Below are 12,822 nucleotides of genomic sequence, written 5' to 3'. Positions count from 1 at the left end.
TGTGACAAGAAGGGTCATGTTGTTAAAGACTGCAGAAAGAAGAAATCAGATGAGAAGAACGGCACCATGAAAGCTTCTTGGAAGGAAAGAGAATCCGCCAACAATGCTAAAACAGACCTTGAACTATGGGATGTCATAGAAGAGGTATGCTCATCAGCACAAACTCCACTTGTTGATGGTTCTTGGATTCTAGATAGTGGTGCATCCCGAAATATGACTAGTAAGAAAGACTGGTATAGTTCCTGGAAGCCTCTACAGGAACCAATAAGTGTAATTGTTGGGAATAATGCCAAATGTCCAGCCGAAGGGTCTGGGACAATTTCTTTTTTAGCAACTACATGTGAAACTAAAGAGCTCTCTAATGTGTTGTACGTGCCTCAAATCAAGAAGAATTTGTTGTCCATTGCTGCAATCACTGATCGTGATCTTGAAGTCCGTTTCAAGAAAAATGGAGCAGAAATCTTGGATTCTAAAGGCAACACAGTGGGAAAGGGTGTAAGGCGCAACAACCTCTACGAACTTTCTGCACTTACGGTCACTACAGAAAAAGGTACAACTCAATTATGGCATGAGAGATTTGGTCACTCAAGCATTGTTGTGCTAAAAGAGATGCAGAAATCCGGGATGGTGGCACACTTGCCTCAAATCTCAGAGATGAATGAAGTTTTTGAAGCTTGCACATGATGGGCAAGCAACAAAGAAATGCATTTCCAGAAGAGAGTAGTAATTGAGCTCAGTCTCCTCTAGAGTTGGTACACGCAGATCTCTGTGGAAAAATGTCTACATCCGCTTTAGGTGGATCTTTCTACTTTTTGTTGTTAGTTGACGACTTTAGTAGAAATATGTGGGTGTATTTCATTCGTGAGAAGTCTGAAGCTTTTGGAAAGTTTAAAATGTGGCAAAAGCTTGCAGAAAATGAAACAAGAAAGAAGGTGAAGAAGCTTCGCATAGATCGAGGAGGAGAATTCATCTCAAATGAATTCAACAATTACTGCAACGAGCATGGCATAAAACGACACCTTACTACAGCTTACACACCACAACAAAATGGCGTTGTGGAGCGTCACAATCAGACGGTGGTAGAAATGGCAAGGTGTATGCTCAAAGCCAAGGGTATGCCAGATTCCTTTTGGGCCGAAGCAGTAAGTACAACAGCGTACATTCTCAATCGAAGCTACACAAAGTCTTTGAAAGGGAAAATGCCTCAAGAAGCCTATTCTGGTAAGAAACCTTCAGTCTTGCATTTCAAAACATTTGGGTGTTTTTGTTATGCTCATATTCCTGATTCTCAAAGAACAAAGTTAGAAGCCAAAAGCAAGAAGTGCGTATTTCTCGGATATAGTGAAGAGTCTAAGGCTTATAGACTCTATGATCCAGAGGCAAAGAAAATATTCACCAGTCGGGATGTGGTATTTGAAGAAGGGCCACATACGGTGGAGAAACCAAGTTCATCCACTTTCTCATCAAATGAAGAAATAACTCACCATGTGCAAGACACCAGTCAGGTAAAAAATCAAGAGGAGGAGTTGTTTGATGATGACTCAAATAAATCTAACCAACCTGTTGCAGCATCACAGGAAAAGCCACTACCAAAGTGGACTCAACAGCTTTTTGACGCTCGAAACCCTCAAGTTCACAATCCTCGTGAAGAGGAGGGGGGTTTGCGACGGTCAAAGAGAATAGAGGAGCAAAGGAGAGCCTACGAACACATCGTCAACATGGCTCTCATGACAGAAATTGTGGGCTCTGTGAAGGATCCATCCTCCGTCAACGAGGCCATGGCTTATCCAAAATGGAAGGAAGCAATGCAGTTTGAATACGATAGCATCATAAAGAATGACACTTGGGAAGTAGTGGATCGGCCTTCAAAGAAGAAAGTCATTGGCACAAAATGGGTGTACAAGCTCAAGCATAAAGCTGATGGCTCTTTGCAAAAGTACAAAGCCAGGTTAGTAGCACAAGGATTCTCTCAAGTTGAAGGGTTTGATGTTAGTGACACCTTCGCTCCCACAGCTCGAATGATAACTATTCATCTTGTGCTTGCTCTTGTTGCTATCTATTTATGGGTTGTTTACCAAATGGATGTTGTGTCTACATTTTTGAATGGAATTCTCAAGGAGGAGGTGTATATTGAGCAATCACCAGGGTTTGAGACACCCCATTCAAAACAGAAGGTTTGCAAATTGAAGAAGGCTTTATATGGCCTGAAACAATCTCCAAGAGCATGGTATGCCAGAATTGATAAGTTTTAAAAAAAAAACTTGGCTTTAGAAGAAGTGCTTCTGAAGCGAATTTATTGTACTTAGAGAAAATGGAAAACAAGTCATTATTATCTTGTATGTCAATGACTTGATAATCACAGGTGATCACAAAGAGCTCATCCAACAAACTCGTGAGAGTTTGAGTTCTGAATTCGAAATGACAAACTTAGGTTTGTTGCATTATTGTTTGGGGATTGAGGTTTGGCAATCCTCAAAAGGCATCTTCATCTCTCAACAAAAGTATGCAACAGAGATCCTAAAAGCTTTTGGCATGATAGATTGCAAACCTGTGAGCACTCCAATGGAGGTAAATGCAAAACTCTCCATGGAATATTCTTCTCCCTTAGTTGACGTTAAAAAATACAGAAAACTTGTGGGAAGCTTAATTTTCTTGTGCAACACTAGGCCGGATACTTCTTTTGCAGTAGGTGTTTTAAGCAGGTTTTCCAACCAACCAAGAGAATCTCATTGGAAGGCTGGTATGCGAGTTATTAAGTACATCAAAGGTACTTTAAGCCATGGAATTTCCTATGGCATTGGCACAAATACTCTTAGTGGGTATTGTGACTCTAATTGGGCAGGAGATTGTGACTCTAGAAAGTCAGTTTCTGGATTTTGTTTCTCGCTTGGTTTCTGGAGTGTTTTCTTGGATCAGCAAGAAGCAGCCAACCATCGCTCTTTCTTCAACGGAAGCAGAGTATAAAGCTGCTTGTTTTGCAGCTTGTGAAGCAGTTTGGCTAAGGCGAGTCCTCATGGACTTAGGTGTTTCTCTTCATTCATCAACAACACTTCAATGCGACAACCAGAGTTGCATGGCGATTGCCAAGAACCTTGTCTTCCATGCACGCACAAAGCATATTGAGGTTCAATATCATTATGTTTGAGAGCTAATTGAGGATGAAATTGTGGAGCTAGAGTATTGTCCTACTGAAGATAATTGTGCAGATATCTTCACCAAAGCTCTAGGGAAAGACCAGCTACTTCGACATCTTCATCAACTTGGAGTTGGCACACGGCCAACATAGAGCATCTTCGGGTGTTCATTGAGGGGTGGTGTTGGTATACTTGCAATGCCCACCTCTCTAAGTTTTGACACCACAATATATGCTGCACATTTTGTAAGGCCCCCATATGAGAAGAAGCCAATGGTGCATATATATTTGGTGGATTCCAACTATGCACGCTGATGAGATCTCTATTTGTGATCGTCGATGGTACGGAGCAAATTCAGGGGCAACTTTGTCGGAATATTCCTTTTCGCCAAAATATCTTGACAATCGTAAAATGGCCGTCCGGTGGCCGGTGGTCCATGGTCTTTGGTCGGTGGTCGGCGGCCGATGGTCTTTGGCCGGTGGTCGGATTTCCTTGGCCGGTGGCCGATTTCTAGGAGGACTTGTCTACCCAAAAGCGGCTACACATGGGCGCATGGGAGAGTCCTACTTGGACTTGGCTATCTAAGGGCGGCTGCACATGGGCGTTTAGAGGCTTCCTTACAACTATATAAGGAGGCCTTTTCATGAGTATTTTGGTAGAATGGTGTGCACACTTGACGCACACATCACATCCTTGTGTAGGATTATTAGTCCCTTATATTCACTTGCTCTAGTTGTCTGAATCGCCATCTAAGCTCTACCTTGAGAGCGCATGGGTGGATGACGCCATCAATTTGTATAGTGTGCTAATCTAAAGTTTTTGATTTGCCACTAATCTACTTTGCATCTTGTCTCTCTCTACTCTCCTTGCTACTAGATCCTTATTGTATTCCGCATTTCTTACAGAATGCCAATTTTGCTAAAATGAGGAGCAGATTTTGAATGAAAAATGCAAGTTTCTAATGGAAAATTAATGAAATCTTATGCTAATTAATCTTCCATTTAGCTAGTGAGTAGTGGCTCAAGAGTCTTTAGCTCAAGAACATGCTCATGCTAGCTAATGGAATACTAATTAGGTATGCATTATGCAATAGAAGAGCAAACCTAATGGATCTATCTAATGATGATCAATGAATGCTAATTGTGTAAACATGCCAATGCATACTAGCAAGCCATGCTAGCATACCCAAGCTCTGATACCATATGTTAGGAATGGGATCGTGCTAGCTATGGTGGATGAAAGAGAAACATGGTGCAAGTGTGTGAGTGTGTGTAAGCAAGGTTATCACTCAAGTGAATTAGGTTCCAAGATAGAATTAGCTTGGACTCATAAACACAATCTTGAGTATTGATTTAGCTTAGCACAAGCTCACCATAGACAAGCATGTAGTGCAAAATGAATTTGTTGTTTATTCATTCAAGAAATGAGCTTTAAGTAGCTCTACAGCCTTGCTCCACAGTATGTGGGATAAATCCACTCTCCTCTCCTTCACTCACACCTTAGGACAAAGCTCACACTTTACACTGGCGAACTTGGACGTTAAACTTGGACCAGAGCTATTCTTTGGATTTGTGTATGCCATAGTACAATGGGAGAGAGAGTGGGAGAGTGTCTACCACGTATCACTCTTGGCAGGGGGCACGTCCACCACCTCATGTCAAGGCCTCGAGGTAGACCACGAGATCTTATCACCGGTGAGCCCATCACTAGCCATGCAGTGTAGGTGTAACATGCTATCATGCATGGAGTCCTACAGCCTTTAAAACAATCAAAGTAGAGCATCACCTACCAACCATGTCCAACTCTACCCTTGCAAGCCAGTTTGCACAAACTCAGATAAACAATTATGGGTCATCACAAGGAAAATTCAACCTCGACACTTTATTTCGCTTCTCTCATACACTTTGCAGCCTGCCCCCGAGTGCCCCCTCCCCTGCTAACTAGCATACACAGAGCTAGTGTAGGAATCAAGGCTGGATAACTGTTCCTTAACATTATCTTACCAGAACTCTGTGTGATTGGAGGTCCTTGCCCTGTGACCTTGCCACACCATTCAGTTGGTATCCTCTACTGGCAGGTGGAAGCTCTACATTCGGTCCCCAGGGAGCATGCAGCAACAAAGTAGATTAGGTAATAGGTATGCTCACATGGCATTTTGACCATTGCACTGATTTCGTGTACTTCTAGTGGTAGACCATAGCTAGTACACATGTTTCTTGTTGTCCCATACACTCTGTAAAAGTGTCCATAGCTATCTTGCATAGGGTAGTGGGGATGAAGGAGCCTTGTATCATCCTACTTATCTGCATGAGCAGCTACAATTGACTATCGTAGGCATGCACTCCTGCACCTCCACATTAATCTACAAACCAATCAAAACAGAGGCATGGTAAGTACATAGGATAGTTGTGCACATATTCAAAACATAAGGTTCAATCACAAAAACCATCGGCACTTACATAAAGACAGGTTATGTCAAATATCAACAAAAGTGGGGGTGTCCTCACTATGAGGAAACTCGAAACCATCCATTGTCTCCTTCAGTGTCTCGATCTTTACCTTGAGCTCTATTTCTCTTCTTGCATCCACACTGTCAGTAAGGCCTAAACACCGCAATTCATTCTCAACATCATGAAGCGTATGTCTCATAGCAAGTACTACAGGGCTGACCATATCATGGCTTGCTTTCAGAACCCTCGCAGATTCAAGCTCCTGACCCGCATTCTTGAGCTACTGTTTAGCATCTTGCAGTCAATTTCTGAGATGGTCATTTGCACTCATAATGTGTTGCAAATCAGAGAGCCCGAAATATGACAGGCTTGCTGTCACTTTGTGAGAGTTGTTAATAGAGAGGGGTGTTGCCCTCGCAGCAGAAACAACGTTCGGAGCTACTTGGCCAGTGCAATCGTCCTTTGTTTCCACGGAGCCCTCCTCTGTTTTTTGACTTGAGGGGTGGATATTACGTACCCTCCACTTTTCAACATGGGCATCGTAGTATCCTTTTTCTCGAAGGTCCTGCAAATGCTGAACATCAAACTCATCCCAATTGAACTTCATGATTGATCCACTTGCAATTTCCATTGGACTGGATTTTTTTACAAAACCCTTCGCAAAAGCCGAATTAATTTCCATGTTGGTGGGGGGCTTCTGGTACACCCTATAGTGTAGCTGAAGTACTTGGTCGTACATGTCACTACGAATGCTACTGCATTTGAAGTGATATTTTTTGCGATCCTTTTCCTCTCTGAATACATTGAACCACTCCAAATCTGTAATCTACTCCCACTTCACCAATTTGGGGTTGTCACCGTCCATGGAGAGGCCATGGACAACATTAAACTCTTCTACTGTTACACAAAACTTTTCCTGCATTAGGATGTTTAGCTTGGGAGCTTTCCATCGGCCTGCACACCACATAGGATTATAAGATTAAAACTTTACAAAACCCCACTAGAATAGGGTTGTCAAGTAATTTCTACACATGCAATTGCGTGGGCTCTCCTTAGATGCAATCATTCAAGCATGCACCTTGAATGCCTAAGGCAATGCACAAGCACCTGATCAATTGGAGAGAATCCACAACTAGATTGGGCTACTGCAAAAACAAGCATATAAGTTGAATGCATAGTCCTCTATGTTGATTGAAGCATATGCTTAGCAACACAATTTTCTCATGGGTGAGAGGATTCACTAATAGATTAGTAGTCGGGGCATGCTGGAGAAATGTGTCATGCTTTGCTTGATTTACAACTTCCAAAAGTGGGCCCCTCATTGAAGAGAGAGAGAGTACCTGAGTCCTGCTTCCCCTTCCCTGCATGCATGTACTTTGACATTGGGGATCCTTGGGAATTAGAAGCATTCAATCTTTTGCAGGGTGGAGGAGAAGCAACAAAACCTTTGCCCCTCGACTTCCTTCTCGGTGGAGTACTGCCAAGATTGCTGTCGAAGGTGGCTGGCACCAGTGGTGAGCTATCCTCCACTTGGGCTGACTGTTGACCTCTGACTGTAGACCTGCTTGCAACTTGCAATCGCTTTCCTCCCTCTCTCTGACCTATGGCCCCTGCGCTGTGCTTCCCTCCATGCTTCATGACTACACCACTACCTCAACGTAACGACTGAGCTTATTTGTTAGAGATTTTAAAAATATTGTGACGATTCATTTTTTTGAAGTCCAAGTGTTACACTTTGTATAGTTCATGATGGTGTCCCACACACTTGAAAAAACATAACTGTCCTATCCATGTGTTATGCTTACAAAATGTGCTTGTTGGCATATATGTTAACTAGCACAAAAAGCGCGACACATTAACATGCTTTCACCCATATGCCATATCTTGATGAATCAGGATATCATTGGTCACACTCATCATTTGATAAGTCAATTCTTATCAATGTCAGTTGCAATTTCATAAATATTGTCGCGACAAAACAATCATCATATAGAGAATCCAACTCCAATTCTAATTCCAAATATAATCCAAATCCAAAATATTTTTCATTTTCTATACCCGGGTAACAAAATCATACCAGTAACAGTGGTGGACAACCCATTGCAGCATGATTTTGTGATTGGAGTTGCCTAAATCGGCAAATCTACACCAATAAGACGCACTACTTAAATCGGCGAATCTACATTTGGTATTGTTTAAAAATCATGAATCTGTAATTTTTAATGTGCTGCCTAAATCAGCGGATCTACACCAAGATGAGTAGCTACACACTGCCTAAATCGGCAAATCTGTGTGTTGTTGACCAATGGACTAGGCTAGACATAAAAAAAGACAAAAAATTTCTACTTGTGTGACACCACATTGGAGTACAGTTGAGTAGCAGAGTACTTACAAATTATTGTTCACGAACTCAAAGCACCTTAGCGCATATGAGTAGCTGCATAGCTTAATGAAAAATCCTCTCAATAGAAAGTACATGCAGTGTAAGCACAACCCAAAACTTTAGGGATGCCTAATTTCATATGCCATAAAAAAATACAAAGAAGTAGAAGATCTTTTTGCTTTCAAATTGTCCAACGGTGTTATCCATATTGCAAATTGCTTGACTTTGTGTCCTTAAATATATGCACCAGCAAAATAAACTTCCAAGCAAGTAGAGAAAGTGAGTAATATTGTAGGAGTATGCTAAGGGATGTCATTGCAGTATATGCAAATGAGATATGTTGCGTAATCGATGAGATCTTAAGAAATATAATATCCATACATATATATATATATGAATGGATTCATTAAGGAGAATTAAAATACCGGCGTGGAAAAAAACGATAAAGTATGTATCTGGAGGTGGTTTGAAGAAGTGACTAGTATCCAAATCGTCAAATGCTAAACTATATCGTGAACATAAAGGTTGACAGCAAAATTCATCATTTGAGTAATGTTAATCCGATAAAGTTCAAGTCGTAAAGATGGGTGTGAGATATCGGTGAGGTGGACTATATATGTGAGTAAATATTTAAACCATTGATTGTTGTCGCAAGAAAATGAGAAGCGAGTAAAATTTCACTAGTGTTATTGAAACTAGCTAAAATAGCAAAACATCGGCTAGATTTTATGCTTTCCTTCAAGTAAATCGGCAAAGTTTGACAAGTTTTAGTATGAATACTTGGAAAATCTTCCAAAAGAGCTTTAGGTGTGCCCTTATTTTCTTCAGTTAGGAAAATTATTTTAAGCCCTAACTCAATCAACAAACATTGCTATGATTACTCTAATCCAAAGTTTGATTTCCACCATTACTCTCTCAAAGAGAATTTCGCGTGAAATTTTTTGTAGGAAATCGTTGAATGGATACTACAAACACTAAAATACCAAGACACGTAGTAGTTCTTATCCCACCTTAAATATATACACACAAATCTCACACCGCGTAGACATGAACATTAACTCCAAGCCATGAAAGACCATATAGAAGACTTACAGTATGTGTGTGTGCACGCACGTGCGTATATCATTGGAATTGACGAGTGAGTGTGTGTGGAGGGCAAGAGGTCATCAACTTGCGAGATTGGGGACAATCAAATACAAAGGTAGGGTCCGCAGCGTGGTTGCAATATTGATATCAATCATGGTCCAAGAGGGAAGGGGGAGAGGGGGGGAAGAGAGATAGAAATGTAATGAAATGTTATATTAATAGTCTTCAAAAGGCCAAAATCACCTATGATACCAAAATGAGACAATTCTTGTGGATCTAGAGCAATGCCTGGGTCCAAAAGTAAAATGAAGTAAAGTGAAAGACTGAAAAAAAGACTAAAATGAATTAAAGCCTAAAATCGCCAGGTTAATATTAACATCATTATCAATGCTGGTGGATGCCTGACAATGGGTGTTGTCCAAGAAACGGTTGCTGAAAAGCATGAGTGTGGCATGGTGAACATTGATTGAGTCTAACAAGCTCGCCCTCACTCTACAATGGATATCACGGTAGCCAATGAGATCCAATACACATTAGTGGGCTAGTTCTGATGTGATGCCATGAAAGTGCAATGATTTGATTTTTTTGAGCATTGGACTTGACTTGAAAACACGTACTATCATGCTCCCATTGATCCCACGGTTCCCTCACTGCTGAATGATGAGAACATCCTAGTTGTGAGTAACTCAACAGGAAGAAAATGGACATTCTCTCCCAAAAGATCTTATTTCAACCCGGCATTTCAAATGTCAAAAAGTCATCTTTTCGCAGACTGTATGCAGAAAAAGCTTGCCAATATATGGTGGTAACATATCATTTGTCAAGGATGGGCAAGGCCAGGATGGAGAGATGGGCTATGGTACAAACCTCCAAGGTTGTGACAAGGAATACTTCAGGGTGAAATTGGGGAAGAACGTTCTCAACTTTTTCCATGTATCACACAAAAATTTAGTCACTCAAGAGTAGACACATCAGTGGTAGATGAAGTTGAGGAGCTTATCGATGTGGGGATGGTTCTCTTGACAGAAGGGGAACATGGGCATGATGGTAGGTTAGAGGTGGGTGGTGCATCTCGCATGCTCAAAGAGGCCGCGGTGCAATTTTCTGAAGCTATACAGCCATCAATCCATCAAGTGTAGCTGTTGCTAATGCATGGGGTACTACTGTGCTTGCCCATGGGAAGTTGAAACTCATATTGAGTGAAAAACTCAGAGATATGCATTTAGAGGTAGGATCTCCTCGTAAGAAGCTCGATCCTGAAGGCACAATCATCAATTGGGAAGATCTTGAGTTTTGATAATGGTTAAAGTAACCTGCATCACTCGGTAGGAGTCTGTTGCTGTATATTTGAATGAACCTCTAATAGCTGGTAGTAATGAGGTGACCATTTCTCCTTGTGGGGGTATCGGAACAGGGGCCAGCGGCTCACCTCTATACATGGCACCTGCTCAAACGTAAGGCATGCCATATCTTTCCAACCACAACTTGTGAGTCAGAATAGAGCTCATCTCCAACCTGCTCCCGGGTGTTCTATCTCTAATAGAGTCGTCATGAGGTAATAACCTATCTAAAATCCTCTCCATGTCGTCAGTGTCAGCCTTCACATTGAGTTGGTGGTTGAGAATCTACTATTGTATGCAGTATAGGCACACCAAATTTGGTGAGGTGGTTAGGCAACACCGACTCTGCATAGATCATAGTGGAGGTTGATAGGGGAGGATTTGTGGCGGTCGTGTAGAGAGAGTGTCAGGACATCTGTTGGAAAAGTGGGCATTCACTAATCTTGGTCGCCATTCTGTGCAGCTTATGCTTCTTATGTTGCTGCCCATCGTATGCAAACATAGCTCGTATTTCCAGTTCATTGCGTGAGCTCATGCTGCCGCATGCGACCAGAATTTTGTCCGAGGATGAAAGTCATGGTTGCATGGGTAGGGGAGGGAATTTTTCTGGTCTGCTAGTTTTTCCACCTTTGAAAAAGGGAAAGTCCATTGGCTGGGGCTGGATTTACTGTAGTCACCTTTGCATGCCAAAAGGAAGGTGGGTGTAGTGCGTAGGTGTGAGAGTGGTAGACGTTTGTCGGCAAAGATGCAGTTATTTTGTTGCATGGCCATCAAAAAGATGGTGGTTGTGACTACGAGTGAGACAGGGACCATCCGTGGGTGCAGATGAATAAGAGAAATAGGGCCAAGAAAATTGATGGCGAGGGTTGGTGGGATAGAGACAAAAAGTAAAACTATGTGTGTAGCTGCATGCAAGGGAGAGACTGGGCAATTAGGAGGCTAGTTGTTAATAGCCCCGAAAAAGTTCACCTCACACATGCAGTGCTAGTTTCAGTGCCTTGAGAGGCTGTGAGACAACAAGTACTGCCCACCAGTAGGCCAGAGAGAGAAATATTGCATGGTGGCGAGATGGGTTGAGTGTTGGCAGTTCTCAGTGTGTTTTCATGGGTAGGGGCTCGTGGATGTGGTTGGGAAGCAAAGTCACTGGATGATAGCACTAGTGTTGGTGACGACAATGACTGGGCTCACTATCGGTTGTGTTGATGTCATTGGTGATCATTGAGAGTGGCTAACATCCATAGCCAGCTTCTACACCCTACCGTTGTGAGCTTCTACGGTGTGAGCTCCCTATCATCTCTGTTCTTGTGATGCTTCCTCACCTCGACCATCGAAATGTCTGCTCAGGTAGAAGAACAAAATATGTAGAACCTAGTTTTCAGTTTAGTTCTCCCATGGATTTTATTTAAATTTTTGTCTATTTATTTATTTAGTTATCTAAAAGTCACCCTTCGCCCTTGTTCTCATGCGCTAGCTATTGAGCTTGATTAGGATTGGTTCCCACAATTGTAATTCGCTCTTCCTCATAGTTTGACCCAATCAGGTGTGTGTTGTCTGAGCTGTCAAAGCCTTCCAATTTTCCTCTAAAAACATTTTCCCAAGACTTGTGATCAAACGGTCATGCTGGTGAATGCACTGATACCTTGAACAAATAAATAAATAAACATATAAGACTAGCTTGTTATAATCAATCATATTATAGCACTAGTTTCTATGTATTGCTATCAACATATGTACTCTAACTAGTTCAACAATAAACAAAACATTGTCTTATTTATGGGTTTAACATGAATCCCGACACAGCTTTAATCAATGAAAGTTAGGAAGAAACAAAAATATTGAAGAAAAAGAAACTTAGCTTCCGTCAAATTGTTTGGCCTAAAAACGTCGGAGTGTAGCCTAAGGCTCTGATACCACTGCTACAAACGAAAGCGTCGGAAGCCCTGCAAAATATCGAGAAAGACATGCTACAAGCGATAACACCATGAATTCTCATACCTGATGAATCACATAGCACAAAATCGAGACTACACGCAAACAAAGAGAGACAGAGAGATGGAGAGAGCGAGAGGTCACATGCAGGTGCACCTCCTAGAGCAGAGTGCTACGTCGGCACGTCAAGAGAAAAGAGAGGAGAGGAGAGAAGAAAGGCACAAGCACTGGGTGCAATCTCCCCTCGTGCAAGAGTGACCATTTCCCTCTTGCACGTATTTCATTTACAGATTTCTTGAATGGTCAAATTGAGTACAAACTGACCGGACAGTCATAAATGGCCAAAGCTCATAAAAGATCACTTGAATAATAAAACATAAAATATATATGTTTGTTCGCATAGGCCTAGATCGATCAAGCCTTTTTCACATGTAAGCTGTAATAAATAGTAAAATATCAATTCCATAACACTTTGAGCCACCAAACCTTTTGTTAGAGAT

General features: G+C 41.7%; 2 pseudogenes; both read left to right on the top strand.

Annotated features, from left to right (window-relative positions):
• The first annotated feature begins 2,532 nt into the window (after positions 1 to 2,532).
• On the top strand, positions 2,533 to 3,145 carry LOC147427145 (secreted RxLR effector protein 161 pseudogene; annotated as a pseudogene).
• Positions 3,146 to 9,753: 6,608 nt separating this feature from the next.
• Positions 9,754 to 10,350, top strand: LOC147427144 (uncharacterized; annotated as a pseudogene).
• Positions 10,351 to 12,822: the final 2,472 nt, after the last annotated feature.

Source organism: Adiantum capillus-veneris, chromosome 24 (genome assembly GCF_014529385.1).
Source record: "Adiantum capillus-veneris isolate H3 chromosome 24, ASM1452938v2, whole genome shotgun sequence".
NCBI lineage: Eukaryota > Viridiplantae > Streptophyta > Polypodiopsida > Polypodiales > Pteridaceae > Adiantum > Adiantum capillus-veneris.
The sequence above is the reverse complement of the archived record's forward strand: the minus strand, read 5'-3'. Positions and strand labels throughout refer to the sequence as shown.